This window comes from Cygnus olor, chromosome 2 (assembly GCF_009769625.2).
Source record: "Cygnus olor isolate bCygOlo1 chromosome 2, bCygOlo1.pri.v2, whole genome shotgun sequence".
In the NCBI taxonomy this organism is placed as follows: domain Eukaryota; kingdom Metazoa; phylum Chordata; class Aves; order Anseriformes; family Anatidae; genus Cygnus; species Cygnus olor.
In genome coordinates, this window is record NC_049170.1 from 158,036,790 (window position 1) to 158,059,991 (window position 23,202).

The following is a 23,202-nucleotide window of genomic DNA, read 5'->3' on the forward strand; positions in this document are numbered from 1 at the left end:
TAAGGGGGATGTACAGCACCTCCTTGCTAGCTCTTCTGGTGGAGAACTCTCTTCCTAAGATTTTCTTCCCTTGGTAGCAAGCAAAGAGAATAGACCCCATTTCAAGGAAAAATTGGAAGTGTCTTGTGTCTGCACTAAGTGCAGCAGTATAACCACTGATGTCCAGAAATAGCTGAGAAGTGGAAAGCAAAGGGCCATAAAAGTGCCTAATTGAAGATCAAGGAGAAGTAGTCAGGGCTTCCAGATCCCATCGCTGGCTCCCTGCTGACTCCTCCTGTGAGCAAGACACTGTCTGGGACAAAACCAATGTCCAAATGCAAAGAAACCTTCTTTCAAAGGCAGTACCAGAGGGGAAGGTGAGCACTTTTCAATCTTCACCTTTCACATCTTTGTTTCAATCCTAAAATTGCTGCTGATTTTGTAGAGGAAGCCCCTTTGCTCCACTGTCATTACACATTGTGCACAAGACACCGGTGAGAAGGAAAAAAAAAAAATCAAGCAGAAGCTGTAAGTGAAACCCTGCCACATCTATTGTCATTTCATGGGATGCTAACCGAAGAAGAGACTTCACAAAGCTATTAATTTGCTCAATTATGCCTGATAGATGTTGGTTCTTTCGCTCTTGAGAATCCATCTCTTGCCTTAAAGCTTGTCAACGAGTCCCTGAGTGACACTACAACATTCACTAGCGACGGATCTCAGGGCTTCATTATGGAAGATTTTTATATTGTTCAATGATTTGTGTGCATCGGTAGGTGCAATACACTCACAAATCTACATGCACAGACAAGAGGAAGAAAGACAAGGAGACAGTTCGGTTTCTTTGCATTTTCTCCATCAGAGTAAACAAATGTGTTGTTTAATCTTAATAAAAAGAGAGGTTTAGTAACACAGTCTGTTTTCAGTGACTCAGACCAACCACATCTAAAATGCTCGTTAGCTGTTGTAGTACATGACAAATTGTCTACCTGCTGCGATACTTTACTTTATGAAAAACTCTTCACACCAACTATGCCCACAAAAACGATTTAGGGTTAAAAAATATCATTATAGTTAAATAATAACAGGGGAAAGGAGAAATTAACAGGCAGAAGCTAGGGAGAGATGAGCTGTTTTCGGCTGATGTTTGAAATGAGTCAGAACAAATGCAGCACAAGGATAAAGTCAGAGCTGTAGGGAAGACTCACCGACAGCAGAAATACTCCAGGAAATGACTGCTAATAATGAAAGAGAGAGAGAGGAATATTGTGGCTGAGGCTGGTCTCCCTTTATGGTGGGTTTTATAACACAGAGGGGCAATTTTAAACTGGATGGTGTAATGAATGAGGGAGTTAGGAGGAAATGTTCAAGGCTGAGGAGGGGGTGGGCTCCGTCTTTTAAATATGTAGAAGGTAGCAATAGCATCTGTGCTTATGCCTGATGAACTGGAAAAGGAAAAGATGAAGATAGCAATAATGAAGACCAGAGGAGAACTAATTAAATTCAATTTATTATTATTACTCTCTATTTTGCTGTGTTCCACACCGATTCTTATGTATCTATTTCATAAGTCTGCTTGCTCTTCCTGCTGTGCTGTTCCGTACATGGCTAAGCTGCATTGACAAGGATTTTTGCCTGCATCTGGAGTTTCTGGGACTCACCAGGTAAAGTCAATTTGTTTTGGGGTAAATATTCAGGCTGTAAGTTGATTGTTAATTTGTTCAATCAAAAGTTTGAGAGTTAGCCCACAGGATACTGTCCAGTTCCTAAATTATCACAAAAATCGGAAGTAACCAATATTTAAAATCCCTAGGTGGGACACACCACTAATAAAGTGGAGTTTGTACTGCAGAAGAGGTGGAGGATATTTGACGTGATCTCACATTGCTAGAGATCACACCCTGCCTGTAGTCCTAAAGGGATCCCAGAAGTTTCCCACCAGTCCTTAAGATCTGAAATCAGTGAGGTGTTGGAGTATTTCAGAGCAAACAGCAAGGGTTCAGGAGCAGGAAATGCCTACCACTGGGGAAAGTCTTCTAATCCAGGCAGTAATACTGAAATTGGAAGGAAAATATGGTGAACCATAAATTCACACAGAAAGATGTGTCTTGACAGTTCATGGGCATACTTCGCTTTTGTTTCTTTTTTCTTTTTAATTCTATTAAGCAAAATTGTTATAGGAGAGAGATTCCACTGGAAACAATAAAACTGCTCCAATTTATCCAACCTAAGGTTCGGGCTGACTTTCTGTTATGACCTACTGTCATATTTCCACTTCACTACCCTTTATTACTTGATTCATTCCCTGTAGGCACTAAGACAGAAAGAGTTCTTAAAGATGGAGGTGAATGTGATATATGGAGCGAGCTGATCTACTAGTTCACAAAAGGGATGGAATTCATTTCATCTCACTTTGAGGATCTGATACAGCTGTCCCACCTGAGCTCCTTGTCTGGATTCCCATTGAAGATGCTGTAGGTATAGTAAATAAAGTCAATGGTGTTCTGAGTGTGAGTCATCTGACCAAATGTAGATGCTTATTTCGGGATGTGGAATCACGCCCCAAGCTCCACTAACTCTGCTGACTCACTCTGCATTGACTACAAATGGAGTCTAGGGCAACTTGCCCAGATGCAGACACCCACATGGCAGACATCCGCAGCTAATCAGATGAATCCCACCAAATGGGCTCCAGGTGAAGAGCATGACCTTCAAGACATTAGGTGAAGGGGAAATGAGAGTGGTGGGACAGACGGATGAGGATGGTCATACTACAGGGAGCAGGTTGTGGGATAGGGAGAAGCTGTCTCTTGGCTTAAGGATGGAAAGGAGGGGACAGGAAAGATTTAGCTGTTAAATATTTTCTAAACATGCTGATCATTATGAGTCTGGTTTTCAGAAATGCTGAGCAGCCACGACGCCCACTGAAGACAATGGGAGCTCAGCACTTCCGAAAATCATAGACTTGCTTCTTAGCATTGAATGTAATCTATATTATTTAAAGGAATAAATGGGGCTTGAGGGGCGGGCATGCAAACAAGTGAATGAGCTTCCTTTTCAGATGCTTTGCATAGCCCTTTCTATCATTATTATTGCTGTTTCCAGACATTATGCGCAAGGCAAAACTACAGCTGGAGCATTACATGGAAATGAAGACTGCAGAAGGTTAGGAAACTCTGACTGCTGTATTCTCTGGGGCTGGTCCAAAGCCTGGTAAAGTCTGCAGGAAGAAGCCCCTAGAGCGATGGTCAGAAGATATGTTTTATCTGGCTGCAAAGCAAGTGTAAGAGGTTCCCCGTGGTCCATCTCTGCCATGGCATTTACAGAAATTGTCTCCTCAGGATGAAGCTGTGTAACTTGGTTAAGCAGATGTAAAAAACACATCACTCGGGAAAGAAGAATCTCACTCCTAAACCCTAGTACTTCCTTAACCAACCAACGTGCTCTCGTGTGCCAGGTCTACTGTCAGATTGTCTCTTTCAGGAGCTGTCTGACGTCACAAGCCTTGAAGGAAATGCAAATTCTTTCTTGATTTTTATTTATCTGCTAGGCTAGAGAGCTGAACTTCCTCATTACCACACTTAGTAAACACCTGAGCTTGCACAGAAGAGGAATTATGAGATTTCACCCCACCATGCTTTGGAAGGATTCACCCAAACATGCTTTGGAAGAATCTATGAAATTATACAAGGGCACTGAGGATTTTGTTTTCTTCCTTTATTTGTTTAAAATCATCTGTATTATTTCACTGGTATGGTTTGCTCTGTGATCTCATAAGCAGTTGCAGCAGAACAATAGAGATGAGGCCGCTTTGTCACGCCCTTGCTTATTGCTATGGGTTATGGAACAAGCACTACAGAGGAGCCCCAGTGAAGCCCCCTGTATCCCAAAGAGAGTCAAGAGACAGTGACTCATGCACTCCAGCTTTACCATCAGAAAGAAAATAAAGGTTTTATAAATCAGAAGTAAAATACTGAGAAAAGAGAATTAATAAAGAAAGGTGCAGAGAAGGCTGAATCCTGGAAAAGTTTTGCTTCTCTTGGCAAAGAAGATAACCTGCGACTAGATGCTGACTGAGTTAATCTTAAGACTGGAGACTGGATTGAGGTTGAATCACAGGAAGAATGGTTTTAAAATATTTTGTGATGGCAGAGACATTTGAGTCAGTTGGGCCTTGAAGATTTTGCAGGAAACTAGCTGAAGCAAACTGAGTCATTACTGATTATCTTCAAGAGCTTGTGGAGGATTCAGAAGTACCAGAGAGCTGAAGAGGGACAAATATAGAACCCGCCTATGGAAAACAGAGTTGGCGGCTGGGAAATTACAGACTGGTCGGCCAAACTTCAGCTTGTGGGCAGATGCTAGAAGAAATTATTAAGCAGCTATTTGAAAATATCCAGAAGATAATGATCTTCCTAAAGAGAAATAAATGAATACGTAATACAGCAAGAGGAAATAATTCAAAATAATCAAGTTTAATTTCTAACTTAGTGAGAGGCCAGGTGAGAAAGGAGGTAAGAGAAGATGCTATAAAACTGATGCTAGGAAAAGATTTTTTCCACAGTAAGGTTATGAAGATCTAATTCCAAAGATAGGACTGATTGGAAAATCACTTTTGAAGAGTAATTATCAAAGGCTTCTTAGTGTCTGACTAAAAGAGGATCTTAAATGATACCTCTCAGTGATGTTTCTTAGGCCCAGTTCTATTCAAAATGTAAGCACTGACTTATTTTAATAAAAAAAAAAAGCCTAAATGCTTGTGAATGATAGCACACTTGAGTAAATGTAAAAGCATCTAAATGTACAAGAATCTAAAATGATCTTGAAAAAAATATGGAGAGATGTATGAAATTGGGAGGAAGAAATTTAATATAGAATCATGCAGTTTTCTATGCCCTCAATGAAGAAGTCAAATGCACAAATACAAGCTTGTTTGACTGTTCGTCAGGATATTAGAAAAGAATCTGATGCTGAAAGGGAACCTCAAGCTCCTTACGAATCAATGATGTAATGCTGTACAAGAAAAATAAATCTCACTTTCGAATGTTTTGTTGGAAGTATTATCACTAACGCAGAACAGATTTTTCAAGCAAACTCATTGTTGATGAAGTAAATTGATATATTCATTTTTGGACATTGCACTTTAAAAACTGTAGATATAAACTAGGAGTAGTCTGGGGAGAGATACAACAATGACAAAAGTCTTTGAACACTTGAACTATCAGGAAAGGTTGGATAAATAACCCTCTTATCCTGTCATGGCTATTGCAACCACTTCTCCAACTCTCAACTTTTCACATTCCTGACTTCTTCTCTACAGACCTACCTCAGAATGCCCGGGCAAAATTCATTCTTCTCGTGTTCTGAAAAGGTCAGCATTTACTAATTCTCTGCACTCACCTGACAGTGTCTCATTTAATTGTGGACCTCCTCTGCTTCACTCCGATAATACTTTATATGATGAGCATCCTTTCTGCCAGCTGCTACCCTGATCTCCATACACTCTTCCATGCTGCTCATTAGGCCTGCCTGGAGTAAAGAGCCACTCACACCTTTTAACCTCAGGAATCAACCTTAAGCATCTTAGCTGGATCTTCATTTACCAACACTCTCTCTCAGTCAAAGAATTATTGCTTCAGTAGGTCATTTGATACCACAAAGATTTGAGCCCTAATTTAGGTACCTCAAAATAAATGTGTGAAGTCAAATGTAAATTCTCCCCAAAGTGTCCTTCACTAGCTCATCCACAAAGGTCTTCCTCCTGCAGAAGAAAACCTTAAAAAACCTTCATTGTTGCAAGAAGATATTTGCAAGATGTTTGCAAGAAGTCTAGGACATGATGTCAAACAAATCAACATGTTTTTCAACTCCCATAGCAAAAATGTTTAATATAAAATAATTCCCTGCCCTAGCGTCCATGCAACAGCCTTTTCATTTAAAAAACAGGAGCTCTTCCAGACAGGAAGCTTTTGAAAAACGGCACTTTGGAAATGGTATGGAAACATATAATAAGCAATATGTTTGAGAAATTTCAGTTTCTCCCTTATCTTCAACATTCTTGTCAGAGAATGGTTTGAGTTGGAAGGAACATTAAAGATCATCTAATTCCAACCCACACCTTCCACTAGATCAGGAATTGTCCATGTTGGACATAAACTACCTCTTGTTTCCATTCTTTCTCTCTATCAAAGCTTATTTTCATTCACCAAAATGGAATTTAGGAGACTCAACATATTTTTCTAACAGTTTCAGAATAACCACTCCAAATTATTGGAAACTTAAGGTCATTAGCAAACCCTTCAAGATAATCCCTTGCTTACTGATCATGACCTTCTCTAATTCAGAAATATTGTCTCCAGAAGTGTCACACACATTTTATACATATATATATATATATATACACACACATATAAATATATATCCTACCCAAATCGTTTCCTAAATATAATTGAAAGACTTGAAAGGTGTGTAATCATCTATTTTATCCACAGTTTTTTTTCTCCTCAGCAAGAAATATAGCCTTCTGGGCGTGGAGAAGTCAGGTTTCCACTCCCAGCTCTGCAAAAAAATTTACTGTGCATTCACTTGGGTAACTCAATTATTGTCTCTACTTATTTCCTACTATGTAAATTACAAGGAATATGAACCTGAAAATCTCATCAGGAGTGCAAAGTTCTCCATGGTAAAAGAATTATTTCCACACTGACAATACTGTCTATTCAGTTTTGCATTCAAACCATTATCTACTGAATGAGAAGGCCACTGAAATTAATAATTCTTCCCTGAGCAGTGAAATCTGCTCCAGAATATAAGAAGTGGAAAACATTTTTTGATTCTCAAATCAACTTGTGGCCCTACCAGAAACTGAAGAATTCTGAAAAGAAACCAGACAGTAGCACCTAAGCACATAAGCTAGATTTCTCTGAACTATATCCTTGAGTCTAGGAACCTAAATTGTAACTGAATCACATTTTTATATCAAATTGCTAGCTGGAACACTTTGCCTGAAAAGGACTGAATTTCCATGCCTCTCTTTTCTGCAGGGTTTTGTCAGTAAAATTCCTCAGGTATTTTGAAAACAGGAATGAAAAAGAAGAATTTGATATTAATCAGAGTATAGGAACTGAAGAAAATTAATCTGCAGAGCTCTAAAGCATATGACAAAAACCTGTGACTGGCAATAAAGAGGAATTTTCCAGATATGATAAAAGGAAAATGCATCTTAAACTAAATTCAAATATTGCAAGTAAAATGGAAGAGTAACAATAATAAAGCTAAAAAAAAAAAAAAGAAAGAAAGAAAAAAGTGAGAGCATGCAATGCAATATTTGTTCATTCTTTGGGAAGAAGCCAGATGATGTAGTCAGATCATAAAAGGGATGACCCAGGTAATTATAGGCTTGCCACTCTAACATTGATCTTAGTCAAAATAATAGAGCAACTATATAGGACTCCATTAATAAAGAATTAAAGAAAATTGATATAAATCAATGCCAGTCATTACTGGCTTTTGGAAAACAGACCTTTGAATGTGATGTCCTTTTTGTTGAGGATACAGTACTATGTTGTGTGGTGACGCTAATTATGTTATTATAAAATGAATGTCTGAACTGGTGCAACGCAACCCCATGGTGCATACAGTATGAATCAAAGGCTGCCCAAGCACACTGGTCTTAGGCTGTTCAACTAACTAGGGAAATACAGCACAAGAGAGAGCCTCTGTGTTTTTTCTACAGACAGACTGCCCCATTTGGTATTTCTGTTAGTAAGATGGCAAATCTATCATGTTGGACTTGACTCCTTGCGTGATCCCTCTTGCAGAAGGTTCAGAAGACCTCCATAAGATGAAAGAATTCAACAGGGCCAAATGGAAACCCACACACAGAAGATTACAAAATTCAGGCCATACCAATAAGATGGGTGATGATGGTGATTTTTGCCTGGGTGACTCTATAAATGCTTAGGGGTCAGAATGAATGATCAGGTCAACAGGAGTTACCATAAGGACATGAAGGCTGGAATGTGGGATGCCCAAGTAGGAATGAGAAGCGTTTGATAGTAGCATTCACTGTTGAAGTGCTGAGATCCACAGATCCATGTCCAAACCATGAGAGGTTTTGACAAACAGGAGGGAGTCCAGAAAAACTCAGAAGTGTAACTCAAAGACAGTGGTTGAAAGAAAGAGAAACAAAAGGGAAAGGGAAAAGGGAGAAGAAAAGACAAGAAAGCAAGCAAGCAAACAACCAGCTCCCCCCCCCCAAAAAAAAAAAAAAAAGAAAAAAAAAAGGAACCAACACATCTGGTCTCTTAGGGCAGGTTCTGGAAATCTGGAAGTTGCATCAATTTTTCCCATCAAAGAGAAACTGAGGTCTGTCATGGCCCCAGCACACAGCTGCTTGGGGAACTTGACTTTGTTAATAAGGCCTTTGATTGAGCATGTAAGTGAACAGTAAAATCCCATGGTTGCACCCTAAGACGGATAACTTCACATTTGAAATCTGATGTGAATTTTGAGCACTGAAGGGATTACCACAGGAGCAACAGGATGAAAGTTGTGGTCGTCCCTCTCGTGATTAAAGATTCAAAACTGCAATTCCTCCCTATACCTCTTCTTCTGAGGTAAATTAGTTCAAGAGAAACCTGATCTGGGTGAAATCCACTGGCTGATGTCCAGTTGACGTGATCACAGCAGTTACTTTTGCTTTCATCATTTCTGATACTATAATTGAATCCAGTCAGTGATAAAAGCTTACCAGGTACTTCAGCAAGTTGCAGTGTGCTTGCATGGCATGACATCTGTTGGCTGGGTGCACAGCGCAGTTTTCTTACTATAAAAAGGTAAAATACAGGGTGAAGCAAAGCAGAGACCTTCCCAGGCTGTATTTGCCTCACACTGATGTGCGTTTTTCATCCCATAAATTTGTTATGGCTCCAGCTCCCAAGCTTGAGTGAACATTCATTTTTCTTCCTTTACATATATATTCAAACAAAGCTGAGCTGTGGGCTGGCAGTAAAGAAATGAGACTCACATTATTGGCTTTGCATTAGGTTTGTTTATAAAAGACAAGGCATATTAATCATAGATATCTACACTGGGAGAAGTATGCAGCAATGCAGGAAATGTATTCATTACAAAAAGCAGGATGTCAAGCAGACTAGGAGGTGCCATGGATTGATGCACTGGCTTCTCTCTCATAAAGAAAGCTAAACAAGATTTTCCTCTAGCTCAGACAGAAAGCACAAATTAACCCTTCCAGTTTCTGGATCCCCAAGGAGCAGTACAAGGCAGGCTTTTTTTTCTTCGAGTTACCAATTAGTTGAGACTTTGCACTGGAGTGATAGCTGGTAGGTGATGTTTTAATAAGGGGTTGCAACAAAATACGGTCCTTGTTATACTCCTGGAGAACATACTTGCACCATGTGGATGGGATAATCAACAATTGAAGGCTGGACGGTCTGGGTGCTGTGAATTTGAAGGCTAATTCTACCTTGACTTTTAATTCCATGCAAAGAGTTGGTGATACTCCACAAGAAGCAGAGTAGCACGGAATCTGTGCTTAAGGCAGAATTTTTCCTTAAAACCAAAGTAAGGAAGCATTATTCTATTACACATATAAGCGCTTCGGCACAATTACTGGGGGAAAATAAAGTGTTTTGATATGGACCCACAATTATTAATTCAGTGCTATTAAAATACCACACATGTTGTGCCACTACAAGTTGGAGGAAAGAAAGGGATGCTGCCCCAAGGAACTCTGCTTTTTAAGAGCATTGACCACCAGGGGAAAGTTCCATTTGTAACAAGAGCTTCAGAAAAGCTATGTAGGAAACCAGGATATAATGTAGTCCCAAAGAACAGAAATTTGATCAAGGGTAATTTAAAGTGACTTGGTCCTAAATTGCTTCTCCTCAAGCTTCCTTCTAGAACTATGACCAAGACCAGGCTACCACCTTGTTCCACAGACACCTCTTACTGAATGCGTGTGCTATCAAGGGTAGGCTAAAAGACGTGGCAAACAGTCACAGTTGCAATACTAAAACAGGATATCTTTTCACAAGGCTGTCATGCTACCATGTGGTACTGTGACATACTGTAGACCCTGGTTATCTGTTTAGTATTGCATGACTGAGAAAAATAGGATTGACTTAAACTCAAGGGAAAACTGGGCTCATTTTGGTTTTGTGTGTTCAGGTACATTTAATGACACTGAAGTGGTTGAGAAACAGCTGTTGACAGCAAAAATACTTAACGTAAAGAATGGCTGCGTGACTATTTTTCGTAGAGGTGATCTTGGGAATTCAGCCACAGGGTATTTTTGCAGCATTAAGGAGAATGGCATAGGCTGACAAAACCTGACATCCAAAGAAAGGAAATTCAGAAGAGCAAGACATAAGACATTTTTACTGGAGGTGAAGAAAAAATGCTTATGACGGGAAATGAATCACCATGCACAGAAGAAAGTAGCAGAGACCTCCATCTTAGTCTCCCTACATAATAATTGTTAAACAACACAAGATGCAGACTGCTAGCTGTCTGTGGCCCTCAGAAGTTGACAGATGCCAAGGAGAAATGTTTTTGGGGTGGAGGAGAGAGGTGACATACAATAAACGAGCAAGGAGCTCTCTTTTTCCAGAAAAAAAAAAATAGACTTGTGCAGTCCATACGGGAATCAGTGACCAGAAGCATATTAATATCTTTTATTTTCCTCTCTCAGAACAACCAAGATTTTGCTTTTGCCATACTTCTGAAATCCTCTGGAGGATTTTTCTCTCCATGTCTTTACTAAAAGAACTATGCTTACAGAAGATGGAGCTTTGAAAGTCATAGACAATCAAAGAGTACTCCCTTGGGTATGATATGGGATCAAAAAAAAAAAAAAAAGGGCGGGGGGTTAGAAAAGCAAAGTAACTTAATTTTCAAAAATAAGACATGGACTCCTGCAGAAAACCACACTGTGTCCTCTGTTTTGCTGTTATTACGCTTCTTCAGGAGAGTAATGTTTGGCAAATTTAACATAGCAGACCTATGCTAGGGCTTTTAGCCCAGTTTTTGCTAAATTAATCTTCTTTCTCCAGCATCTGTTCTGTAATATAAGCAAAGCAGAGAAGATGGTCCACAGGGCAGGAAAACAAATGCCAAGGTCCTGCCCATTAATAAATGCACCTTGACTATCTTCACTTTGTGCTCACATACAGTGAAAGATAAGATAGAATTTTTTACCTATTTATGTGTTGCCTTCCCAGGACACATAGCAGTTTGGCTTCTCATACACACCAATGATGCCATAGATGCCTCCTTAGATGCCATAACACACAACCTCCATCTCTAACAACGCCCTGTCTCTTCCCAATTTGAAGTGGGAGCAATGTTTCCCCTCAAGCACTACATCAGTCTAGAACTTTCTCGACCCAAAGACCCAACTAAAGAAGCATCACAGCACCCATGGCCCAACTTAAAGGAGAGGGTGGTGGAACAACCAGAAAAATGAGTCACACCCCTTCTCCTTCACACCCCACACTGTCAGCAGCAGCTGCAGCCCAATTCAGCTCAATAGTTTACAGGTGTCTTCAGGAACAACTGTCATAAAAAGCTCCCAAAATATGCACTTTTTTTTTCTTGTTTTCTTCTTTCATTTTTTTTTACTGCTCTTTAAATTTTGTACAGCAACAGTTACCCAATGAAAGCAGGAATTAACGGAAACGAAAGGAAATGAGAGACACTGAAGGAAAAACAAACATAATCAGCTCCAGCTGCAGCTCAATTAAACAACCGTTCAGAGAAAACTACTCATTCACAATTTACTCACAGAAATCCACTTTCTTACATTCTCTTCAGGATTTCAGAGCCAGAGAAGTACACTGCATTTTAAGGCCTTTTACAAAGTAATTTAAGGTTGTTCACGTTGTGCAGGCAAATGGCAGCTCCTTCACTGGTTGCATTTGCAGAAGCTGGTGAGAGGTGAGGCTGGGAGGTGATGTCCCATGTGTACCCAAAGGAAGAAGCTCACACCCTGTGCTCACGTGTGCAGAAAAAATAAAATTGATTTTCTTCTATTCAGGGGTCCCCAGATTTGCTTGCATCCTCCTCTTAGTGTTTCTCTACCAGAGTGTGCACTTGACATTTGCTTCAACTGCTTGTCCGTATCTCGTGTCCTCCCTGCCTGAGATGTTCCTGATGTTTTCAGCTTGCTTTAGAAATGTCCTTTAAGCCCAGGACTTCACTACAGCCATAGTAAATCTCAGTATGCCCAGCTGGTACCAAACAACCCAGGAATACAATTCTAGGTTTAAAGACTTTTCCTTCAGGCTGTGACATTCAAGTGTTTGTCCCTCCATTGATCTTCCCAAGAGATATGGACCTCCTGTTCATGAATTTGTCTTATCCCAGGAGAAATTAGCTTTTATTCCAGCATTTGCGCAAATGAACTGTGCAAGCAGCAGCAATGAGACCTGCCAAACCAGAGAAGAGTGCAAAAACAGTATTGCTCCTCATTCTTAAACCCAGCCGCAACTGTGACTAAAGAGTATCCTGCAAATGCTCCTCTTATTGCCTGGTATGGGACAGTAACTTACCCAGTGTGACAGAAGGAGACCATTACATTCTTTCCTTGCACCTTTCATGTTTTTTATAATGTTCCATATCTTGAAAAAGAACAAATTCAGAGCAGTGTGGATGTAAGCAAAGTTCCTGCAAATCTCTCTCAAACATAAGTAGGGCTAGAATATACAACATCTTAAAAACAAATAAATAAATAATATTTATAATAATAAGAATAATTTAAACAAAAAAACCCAACCTCTTAAGTTGTAAAAGATAGAGAGAAGAAAGATAGAGGGAGGTAGAGAGATTATCTTGTCTAAAATCCCCCCATGAATGAAATCTCTGTCAAGACTTCCAACACAGTTTGAAGTTTTGGAGAAGGTAGAACATCACTAGACCCCATACAAGCTCATCAAACACAGCCTGGGAAGACCAAGACCGACCAGTATTTCTATAGTCGTACCTATTTTTCAAGCCTTCATTTCCAGTTTTTGGACACTGGACACTACTATACCTTCATTCAGCACGTGATAGCATGATTTCCCTACTCAGGCACAACTGCTCTGACATTGCTTTCCTCCTGCTGTTAATAGATAGAAACTAATGAGATTCTGTTCATATATTTTTAATCAGAGAAAAGCAAAACCTAGTCCATTTACAATGGTTGGGGAATAAAGGATTTATAAAAGATGAAAACAAGACATCCTCTGCATAATCAGTGTAATTACCAGTATTTGGAACCTCAGTTATAAAAGCATATTTGTGCTATTTTCAGTGTCTGAAAGCTAGTGAAGCCTGAACAGTGCTCTTCCTCCAAACTCACTCCCTTATTAGAATTGCCTACATGCTGGTTCACATACTTCTTTCATGACCGAGCACAATTATCTCAATTACGGAGCGGGATGTGGGAGCAAACATTGTGTGCAGTTTCCTTATTTATTAAGGTCAAGTTCACGAGACTTGGTAGAGAACGGTGTTGTGAAGCACTGACTCTACACATAGGCCAACGAAGAGGACCTTCCTCAGTGTGACCTAGCAAAATAAACCACCATGCTCTACGTCTTCACAAACACAGCCTCTATCTCTCCTCCTCATGCTCCTTCAGGGCATACTCATCATCACATTTAATGTTCCCTTGAAGTGTCTGTAATTGTCCGGTGAATTTCTCCACAGCTCAAGCATCTAGACTGTGTCACAGACAGACAGACACCTTTGAGGAATATGCTGTAGGCAAACAGCTCACGAGAATATCTCTGTCCCCAAGTCTACTCCAATCTGAAGGCTCCCCACAAGTTTCTCAGTAGCAGGCTTTCAGCTGTTCTGGGAAAGCTGCTTTGCCTTCCTCTGATGCTTTGAAGCAGTGTAACGCTCAGGCTATAGCAGATGCAGGTACAAAACCATCACCAACAAATATTCAACTCCTTGCCAAAAAATGACCCTATAGTAACCAACAGCTCTGTTGAGTAGATTCTTCGCTTGGGACACAGAGGAATGAGAAGTAATGACTGGACCCTAGATCACCTACAGACATCTAAGATTGTGCTAAGTGTGAGGCTGTTGAGAATACTGGGGTGAGAAATATTTTATTTATTTTATTTTATTTTTGCCAAAATAGGCATATTCATTACAGAAAGCCAAAAAACCAAAACCATAAATATTTTGGATTTGCTCCAGAGCAAATTGAGAATAATAAATTAAATCCTGGAAAGCTTCAGAGGGAAAACAAAGCAAAACAAAATGAAAAAAAAAATAAATTGCCCAGATCTAATTCAGAACTCTGTGTCCTGCACACACCTGTACATCACTTTATTTTATTTTCTATTTCTAAATTAATCTTCCTTTCTTAGGGTCTGAGGTCTAATGCTGTCTTCCTGCAAATTCAGGCATGCTCCTTCCCTTTTCATTTTAAAAGCCCCCAGCAGCTAATCAGGAAGTACAGGACATCCTTGGCAGAAAGATTCATGGGACTGTTTGAAGGCATTTCTCTTACTACAGTGTCTCTTTGTCCTGTACCTATTCACGACTGCAGTCCTTAGGAAAGTGGCTGCCTTGTCTGGCATGCTGACCAACGGGAAAGTGCTGTGCACACCTTTTGCAGCTCTGTAAATGACAGATAAATATTAATAGTAACGCCACTTAACAGATGTTTTCTATCTTTAACTACCTTGCTTCCATGCAGTAAATTGCAGGACCATAAAAATGATTGGAGTGAGGAGAAGTTTTAAAGAGGTATTATTGATTAATATTTCGGCACGAAGAGCTGAGTAATTCTTGGCAAAACATCTTACTGAATTTATTCACTTTAAATTGCATTCAGTGCTTGTAAAAGATGACCAGCTGACAGCACTGGAGACAAAACTTCTGGGATGAATATCTGCGCTAGAAAAATTGTGTCTACCTAATGCGACTTTAGCAACCCAAAATGAAGGGGAAGGCATGGGAGTTTTCTGGTTTTAGACTGGCTGGGAAGCCATAACAAATCCAAGAATACCCTGTAATCACTAGCCCAGACTCACAGCTGACCATTGCAATAATGCTTTATCGTGGTTGAGGAAAGAATGTGCTCCTTTTAATGAGAAGCCAATTAATGAAAGTGTCACAGAGCTAGCAGCATGGGCAGGGGCAGTACAGACTCCAGCAAACACACTTCTCCATAACCCACCACCTGTCTCACACAGAGGAACGATGCCCAGGGATGAAATGAGAGTTTGACTGTTGCCAAGGAGAGCCATTAGGAGTGACTTTTTATTTTTATTTTTTTCCCAACATAGAGTTCTGCTTTCATAGGATTTTCTCCCTCAGTTTCCAAAAGACATGGAAGCTAGTAAAAAAACAAGCCCTAGCTAGCTCAGCACAGTTCAGCAAGGTGCGCAGAGCTCTCCAACCAGCAGTCTACATTCATGGGGGGGGGTGGTTTCCTCACCATCTCCAGATTAAACACGGGTATGCCTCTCATTCTTTTCTATTTATTTATTTGTTTGTTTGTTTGTTTGTTTGTCAGCAAGCTGCACTGGCTGAAATGTGTCTTCAGTCCATGCCCTTCTGCATGGACCACCACTTCCTTCCCAAGCATCCTACTTCATGGAGCTATCACAGTTGTGCACCTCTCTGGGAGAGGGATTCAATCCCTGAAAAAGCCCAAGGGTCGTCCTTAGATCTGCAAACCTCATGCCAATAATATCAGCAATATACATTGCTCCATTTCTTGCTATAAGAGGTACAAGAGAAACACACTTGGATTGTTTCTGGGTGAGAAAATATCATCCACAGGCACAAGCATCCTGGACCCTGCACAGAAGATGAAGCAGCAGTTGATGGAAGAGCTGCTCTTTTCCTTTGTAAACCTTCTTTCAATGACCCCCCCACCCCCCATGGCAGGGGGTTGGAATTATATGATATTTAAGGTCCCTTCCAACCTAAACCATTCTTTGAATCTATGAGTCTATGATGATAAGTCACAAAGCACAACACATTGCAAGTTACAGGATAACTGGAGGGGAGCACACGCTCCCTTAGCCCTTTCCTTATTAAAGTGGAATTTGCCAATTTACCAGAAAAGAAAAAAAGAAAAGTTTAGAATAATGTTAGGCTATTCTAAGTATTTTGAACCAAATTACCACTGCAAAATAGGGGTTTTTGGAACTGTTCCAACAAAACCTGTTGCAAGTATTACATCCAGAGGCGTGAAATGAGGCAGAGGCCAGTGCCTGTCCCGCTCCATCCAAGTAACATTTCGGCTGAACAGCCCCTGTGCAAACATTGTCAAATGTTGCACTCGGAAAATAAAAACACAATTTGGGAACATGAATGAGTGAGAATGGAAATTACAGGGCTGCCTTGCAAAATAAGTGGAAAACAATGGAGTGAAAAATGGGAAGAGAAAGAGAGAGAGCAAGCGCGGAGCTAATGATAAGGCAAACTTTTCCAGATGTGAAAATCAATTTTATTCTGAAACTTCCCAGCCTTTTCATTTAGAAAGCAATAAAATTCTATTTGTCCCCTGTTCATTTTCTACATAAAATGCCACTAAGCTACTAGCTTTCGGCAACCACACAAAGCGTAATAGGTTAGGACTGCAGCCTTAAAATATGTCAGGGATTTTTAATGAAACCAATTTATATCAGTTTGTGCCAGTGAAAGGGCTGAAGCAACTTAATTTAGTTTCATTTTCCACACATTTGTGGCCAAAGCTAGGATCCACTTATTTCTAATTCAGCACTGCTTCCACATGCCTGCCTAAGCCATTTCTAACTGATTTAGCTGGTGACCTCTATTAAATAGCCAGGTGTTTGGCTCTATTAAATGGATAATCTCTTGGTACCTACACATCACCACTACACCCACCTCCTTATTGGTACAGTTTTTATTTGCATGTGTGCTCCGTCAGAAAGCTGAGGCCTTTTTGCAAATGAGGGGGAAAAAAATTCCCCCTCGTCAACAGCAGCCTCAACACGAGCCAGTGCCCTGGCAGCTGAGTATAAACTGCATTTTGGGATGCATTAAATACAGCTGGTGAAATGAGATGATTCTCCTGCTATATGTAGTGTTGGTGTGGCCACACCTTGAATATTGTGTGCATTTCTGGGCTCCACAATATAAAAAGGTTGTTAAGGGCCTTGGAAGCGTCCAGAGGAGACGACAAAGTTGGTAAAAGGGCTGGAAGGCATGTCCTGTGAGGAGAGGCTGAGGACACTTGGGCTGCCTAATCTGGGGGAAAGGAGGCTCAGAGGTGGCCTCACTGCTCCCCACAGCTCCCTGAGGAGGGGAAATGGAGAGGGAGGTGTTGGTCTCTGCTCCCTGGTAACTGAACACAGGATGCATGGGAATGGCACAAAGCTGCACCAGAAGAGATTCAGGATGTTAGGACAAATCTCTTTACTGTGAGGGTGGTCAACCACTGGAACAGGCTTCCTGGGGAGGTGGCTGATGTCCCACGCCTGTCAGTGTTCAAGAGGCATTTGGACTATGCCTTTAATAACATGCTTTAATTTTTTGGTCAGCCCTGAAGTGGTCAGGCAGTTGGACTTCATGATCTTTGTAGGTCCCTTCCAACTGAACTATCCTATCCCATCCCATCCCATCCCATCCAACTTAGTGTCATAAAGCTAGGTATTCTTGTAGCCAAAAGCTATCTGTCTCTCTGTCAGTGCAGCCTCCTCATCCTATGATCCTAACATCATCATCAGAGATTTAAATATATATTAAAAAAAAAAAAAAGTAAAAGATTTTCATGTCCTGATACTGAACTAACTAACTAAATATACATATATATATGTACATATATATATATAATATTTTTTTCCCCTATCTGGACATTGTTTCTTCACTTTACAGGAGCTTTCTCCTAATTTCCCATTTTAGATCAGTATGATGTCAGTCACCACATGCTGTGAGGAGAGCACATATCTTTTATTAGAGTGATGGAAATAGTTGAGTGAAAGAAGCAGAAGACTTTCTTCTTTCAGGCACATAAGCCCTTCTTCCTGGCCACTCCAAGGGTTTGTGATCCTGAAAGAGTCTCTGTTTGTTGTTTTTGTTTTTCAAATATATGGTCAGCCTAATAAAAGGCACGATCTTCACTACAAAGTCTCTCTAGCTTTTATCTCAGCACCACGACCACAACACATCCACTGCAGAATCAGGTGTGCATCATTGGTCCATTTGTTTCACGGTCTCTGTTGCATTAATGGTGGCTCATCTGAAAGCTTACTGTAGAATTTAGTAACTCAGACAGCACCAGCACTATCAAAGCTAGTTTTCACAAGCCTTCTGTTGTGTGGGTTATTTCACATCTAACAGGATGAATTCATCCTGTAGCCATTCCCTTGGTGGAGGTGTTAATAGTATTTCCTCTGTACCTTGGTACGGGTTTTGCAAAACTTTGTAGGGATGTAAAACTGAAGATTTTCCATTTTAGCAGTTTCTACAGACACCAGCCGAATGGTTGAAAAGTTATACAGGGCAGACCAGACACACAGACCCACAAATGGCATGGGCATATAAGCAACGCACCCGAGGACAAGGTGGAAAGGAACACAAGGGAAGTATAAAATTAAAAACAAACAAACAAATAAATAAATAAATATCCCCACTGACTTTTAAAAATTTGAGTCCAAAAGGCAAACTGCTTGGAAAAGGTAATGGGAGAAGGGTATTTCCATCTGTCCTCACCCATCTGAATCTCTGCCTCATCCACGGTGATTAAGGGATCTCTCTCCAATGGCTTCTCTGGAGGAAGATTCATTTCATATTCAGTAGAAAACAAGCAAAAAACTTCTCAGATTTCTCAGGGAAATCACGAAAGGCTGAAGTTGCTTTTATCTCTCTGAGGATCTTTACCTTGCCCATGTTCGTTAGAGAATTAGCTTAGGACAACACGAATAACTGTTAAACAAATATAACATCTTGCCTGTACTGTCCCATACATTAATTTCATTTTTTATTTTTTTGGAAAAACACTTGATTTTTCCAACACCTGCAAACATCAGATATGTGAGTGAACAATGTTATCTTTTCAGATTTATTCTTTTATTTGTCAGCTTGAAGTTAATATTCTGTAGTCCTGTAACTATCTATTTTAGAATTAACTTCATGTTAGAATAGAGGGTTCTTTTATACAGCATTTTTTTTCAGACTGAGACAAAAAGTGTGACAATTGTTCTCTTTTCCCTCCTATGAAATGGAAATGCTCAAATGGATGACTTATTTGTTTCTGCTACACAGACTGAACTGTGGTCATGTCAAAATGTTAGCGGACTTATTTGGTACCTGATGGATTCGAGTGCTTGTTCAGTGTGTTTGGGAAGGCAATGCAGAGCATATGTGGCTCTGGTTACACTGATTTCTTGTGCAGCAAGTTCCTTTCAGAGATTCTCTTTCAATCTCTCTCTCTCTGTCTCTCTCTAATTGCTGTTGCAATTGGAAAAGTGACCATGAATTGTTTTACTTTCTGTATTTCTTCATCTAAGCCAAATTTTACCACTCTGTGATTTTTTTTTCTTAAAGCCAGTGTTATTAATATCACCAGAGATTTGATTAACAAGATGCCCATCCTTTCTCCTCATATCCTCATCAGCCACAGAGATTATAAAAAAAAAAAAAAAAAGTTAAACGACAGTGCTGTTGTTGATGCACTATGCAGAATACTGCAACATCCACTGTACTGTAGTATAGCTCTATCGTAGTCTGTAGAGCCAAAAGGAATGAGGAAAAAAAAAAAAACAAACAACCTAATGCATTTCAGTAAAATCAATCTGAGTCAACATCTCAAAGGACGAGGCCATCAAGTGGTGAACATTGATGTAGTGCCATAGGCTGAGCCTCTGCCAGTTTTGGCAGCTGAGAACCTAGTCCGAGGGGAGGAAGCTACAGATACGGGATTAAATATTGCTTTATCTCGTAGGCTCTAGTGACACTTCATTAAGTCTGAAGGGACAGCGGCGAGGATGTCAAACCTGACATGCTTCTTCATTTCCTTAAATCTACTTGAAAAGCTGAAAACCTCAGACTTACTTTTCTTTGAAAACTAAAACTCTCTTTCAATACACTGCCAGTGCCTCTAGCTTTGCTAGTAAAATACATACCTCAGCTCCAGGAACACTGGTTTCTGTTCCTGCTCATTTGATCTTGCTTGTTAGCCTTTCTCCTCACAGTACAGCAACTCACTTCAATTAAAGCTTCATTAAACAACTTTGCCGTAATCACCATATGTTACTTATATATTTTTAAAGCACAACTGTTATCAACTGATCAAAATACAAGTGGGCATTTTATATGCCTATATTATATACTGTACGTAAACTAATTATAGTGTATTTAAATTTTCACTTCTCTCAGAGCGCACCAGAAGGGATTGCTGAAGTCATTTCTACATCCTGTTCACAGCTACATCCATCTGTGGATCCTCAGCTTTGCAGTATCTGTGCTGCAACTGCTGGAGCTTCAGGTTTCAAAAAGGGCTCAGGTAACCAGCAGTAGCAAGGAGGAGAGGATGACAAGATCAAGAAGAAATAATAAAAAATAATAATAAAAAAAAAAACTTTCTAAGTGAAAGAAAAGAACCTCCTTGATCTTCAATAATATCGGGAGACATAAGACTGCTGGAAAACAGCACTAACCCTTTTTGACCTGCGTGCCTTTCAGAAAGTTACCTGTATAGGTTCATTATGTAGCATCATTAGTTTTCAAACCCGCCGTGTGCTAGTGATAATGGCACCCAGTATTCACAACCTTGACTGCTCTGATACCCTTCAGGTCTTCAGTTCTCCCTCTTATTTTGCTGCTTGCAATATTATGCAATCTAGAGGACAAGACAGGCAAAGGCACTTGCCACAGGGATGTGTCTGTGGGACGGGCAGTGCTTTCAGCAGGAATGAGCTCCAGCAGTTGCAACAACCACGCCACAGCTCCACAGTCTGTCCTCACCAGCAAGCACAAGCTGGATATTGTGGCACCAGTCCAACAGCCCTTCTGATGGCCATACAAAATCATTTTCACAGCAGCGCAGTCCAAATGAAGAGGAGTTGGTGGAAATGACTGGGATTTTCTTGGCATACCCCTTTATACAGCCTGTGGTTATGTGCAGATGGACCAGCTGATAGGGTTATACATTTCACATGATGCAAAAGATAGTAATGATATACAGCAGAGATGTTTTCAATCCACTGTGTTTATACCTGAATTTATTTTATTTTATTTTTATTTTTTTCTGGAGCCTGACTGAGTTTGAATCAAGAATAAGACTGGTGCATTACAGAACAGAGTATTCTCTCAGATTCAGAGCTCCCCAAAGTGTGATAGTCTCATGGACCCATGACCCTGGCTCAGACCCTTGTGTGCACAAATGCAATTCTAAAGCTCAGAGGCACTAAGAGCTGGATTGGGTACTCAATTAGACCACAAAAGAAAACTTATCTCCATTTTCCCTAAAAAAAATAGCATAAAGATAACCTTGTTATGGAAATACCTATAGTATCCACCATTTAGATGTTGTCATGACAGTACAAATGCAGAATCTGGGTTCAGAAATAGTTAATACCAAAGAAATCTCCTTTTTCTTTACTGATGAAGGTCATCTGATACAGTTCTGGCTGTGTCCTGCTGGTCTTCTGAAGATTCAGTAAATGACATATATGAATTATTGCACTGCCAAGTAGATAAGAATTGTTTTTTTATAACCTGATAACGTGCTCTTGCTCCTGATGAAAATTGGGTGCGGTATCTGGATTCTTTGCTTGTATAGGAAAGAAGCATTTTAATAAAAGAGAAAATAATTTCCAAATTTTTCTGGGGTAGCCAAAGAGAATACATATGTGTGAAGAGACAAAAAGAAAAAAAAAGAAAAAAGAAAAAAGAAAAAGAAAAAGAAAAAGAAAAAGAGAAAGAAAAAAGAAAAAGAAAAAGAGAAAGAAAAAAGGAAAAAATAACAAGTATTTTAAACCTGAGAAAACTAGTCTGTGCTTTATTAGCTATAATTGCATTTAGACATATTATTAGTACTTATTGTTTGTGTTGCAAAGAAAACGCTAATCTAGATAAATTAACACTTTGTGTATCCTCCAAAAATGTATCCAACGGATGAACAAGGTACTTACTGAGGCAAAAAAGCTAATCAAAACTGTTCTCCAGATTATCTTTAACAAGCCAAATGGCATTATTTTTCTTTTTCATGGTGCTTCAGACTTGTAGCACTGCAGAGAACCCTGCAAAGCTTCACTTGTGCAGGAGCCATACATAGGATCACAGGATAATTCAGGCTGGAAGAGATCTCAGGAGATTTCTTCTCCAATCTCCTCCTGCAAGTAACATCTGCCACCTCATCCAGGTGGAACAAACCCCATGGTGCAGGGCTTTGCATTTGTCCTTGTTGAATTGTGGCAGATTCTGGCCACCACATTCCTCCAGCCTGTCCAGGTCCTTCTGGATGGCAGCCCTGTCCTCGAGCCTACCAACTGACCGTCCTCCAATGCTGTGTCATTGGGAGTGCAATCTGTCACTTCTTTAGCATCACTGACAAAGATGTTAAACAAGACAGGTCACAAAATACCACTGCAGCACTCTGCTTACTACAGGTCTCCAGGTAGAGTACGACCCATTGACCACTATCCTCTGAGTCCAACCATCCAGTTCTTGCATACAAGTTGTCTACCGACCCAGACTGCAATGTCCTAACAGAAAAATATTGTGGGTGCAATATCTAAAGCTTTGCTACCATTGAGGAAAATGACATTTCCTCTTCCCTTACCCTCAAATCCAGCTATTTTATCGTAGCAAGCAATCAGGTTGATCAGGCATGATTTACCCTTGGAGAATACATGCTAATGGTTCCCAGTCCATGTGCAAAGTGCCCAGCGCTGAAGTGGAATAGAGGTGTTTACCAGCCCTTCTCCCCTTGAAATGAAACAAGACAGTTTTACAAGGTATACAGCAGCAAATGATTCTTTATGGCAGCACTAATATATCCAGAATATGAGAAATGCAGATCTTTGCCTCCGCCTAGACAGTTGCCCAAACCATGCTGAATAAGGCACACGCGTTTTTTGCTTGTCTCTCCCATCTCACAGCATCCAAATGCAAGCAGTTTGTTGTCAGTTATTAATATGTTTCCTGTTTAGAAACAAATGACAGTTTAATATAGGGTAGGAAGTAACATTCTTTGTTTGCACAGGAGAAAGATCAGATGCC

General features: G+C 40.1%; 1 protein-coding gene and 1 long non-coding RNA gene across 9 annotated transcripts in view; one reads left to right on the forward strand and one right to left on the reverse strand.

Annotated features, from left to right (window-relative positions):
- Nucleotides 1–23,202, reverse strand: part of TSNARE1 (t-SNARE domain containing 1) — a 461,283-nt gene that overhangs the window by 116,524 nt on the left and 321,557 nt on the right. The gene's annotated exons all lie outside the window — the stretch shown is intronic.
- Nucleotides 2,295–3,945, forward strand: LOC121065014. Its single transcript, XR_005816863.1, has 2 exons — nucleotides 2,295–2,702; nucleotides 3,085–3,945. It is a non-coding gene; the product is annotated as an uncharacterized LOC121065014 (long non-coding RNA).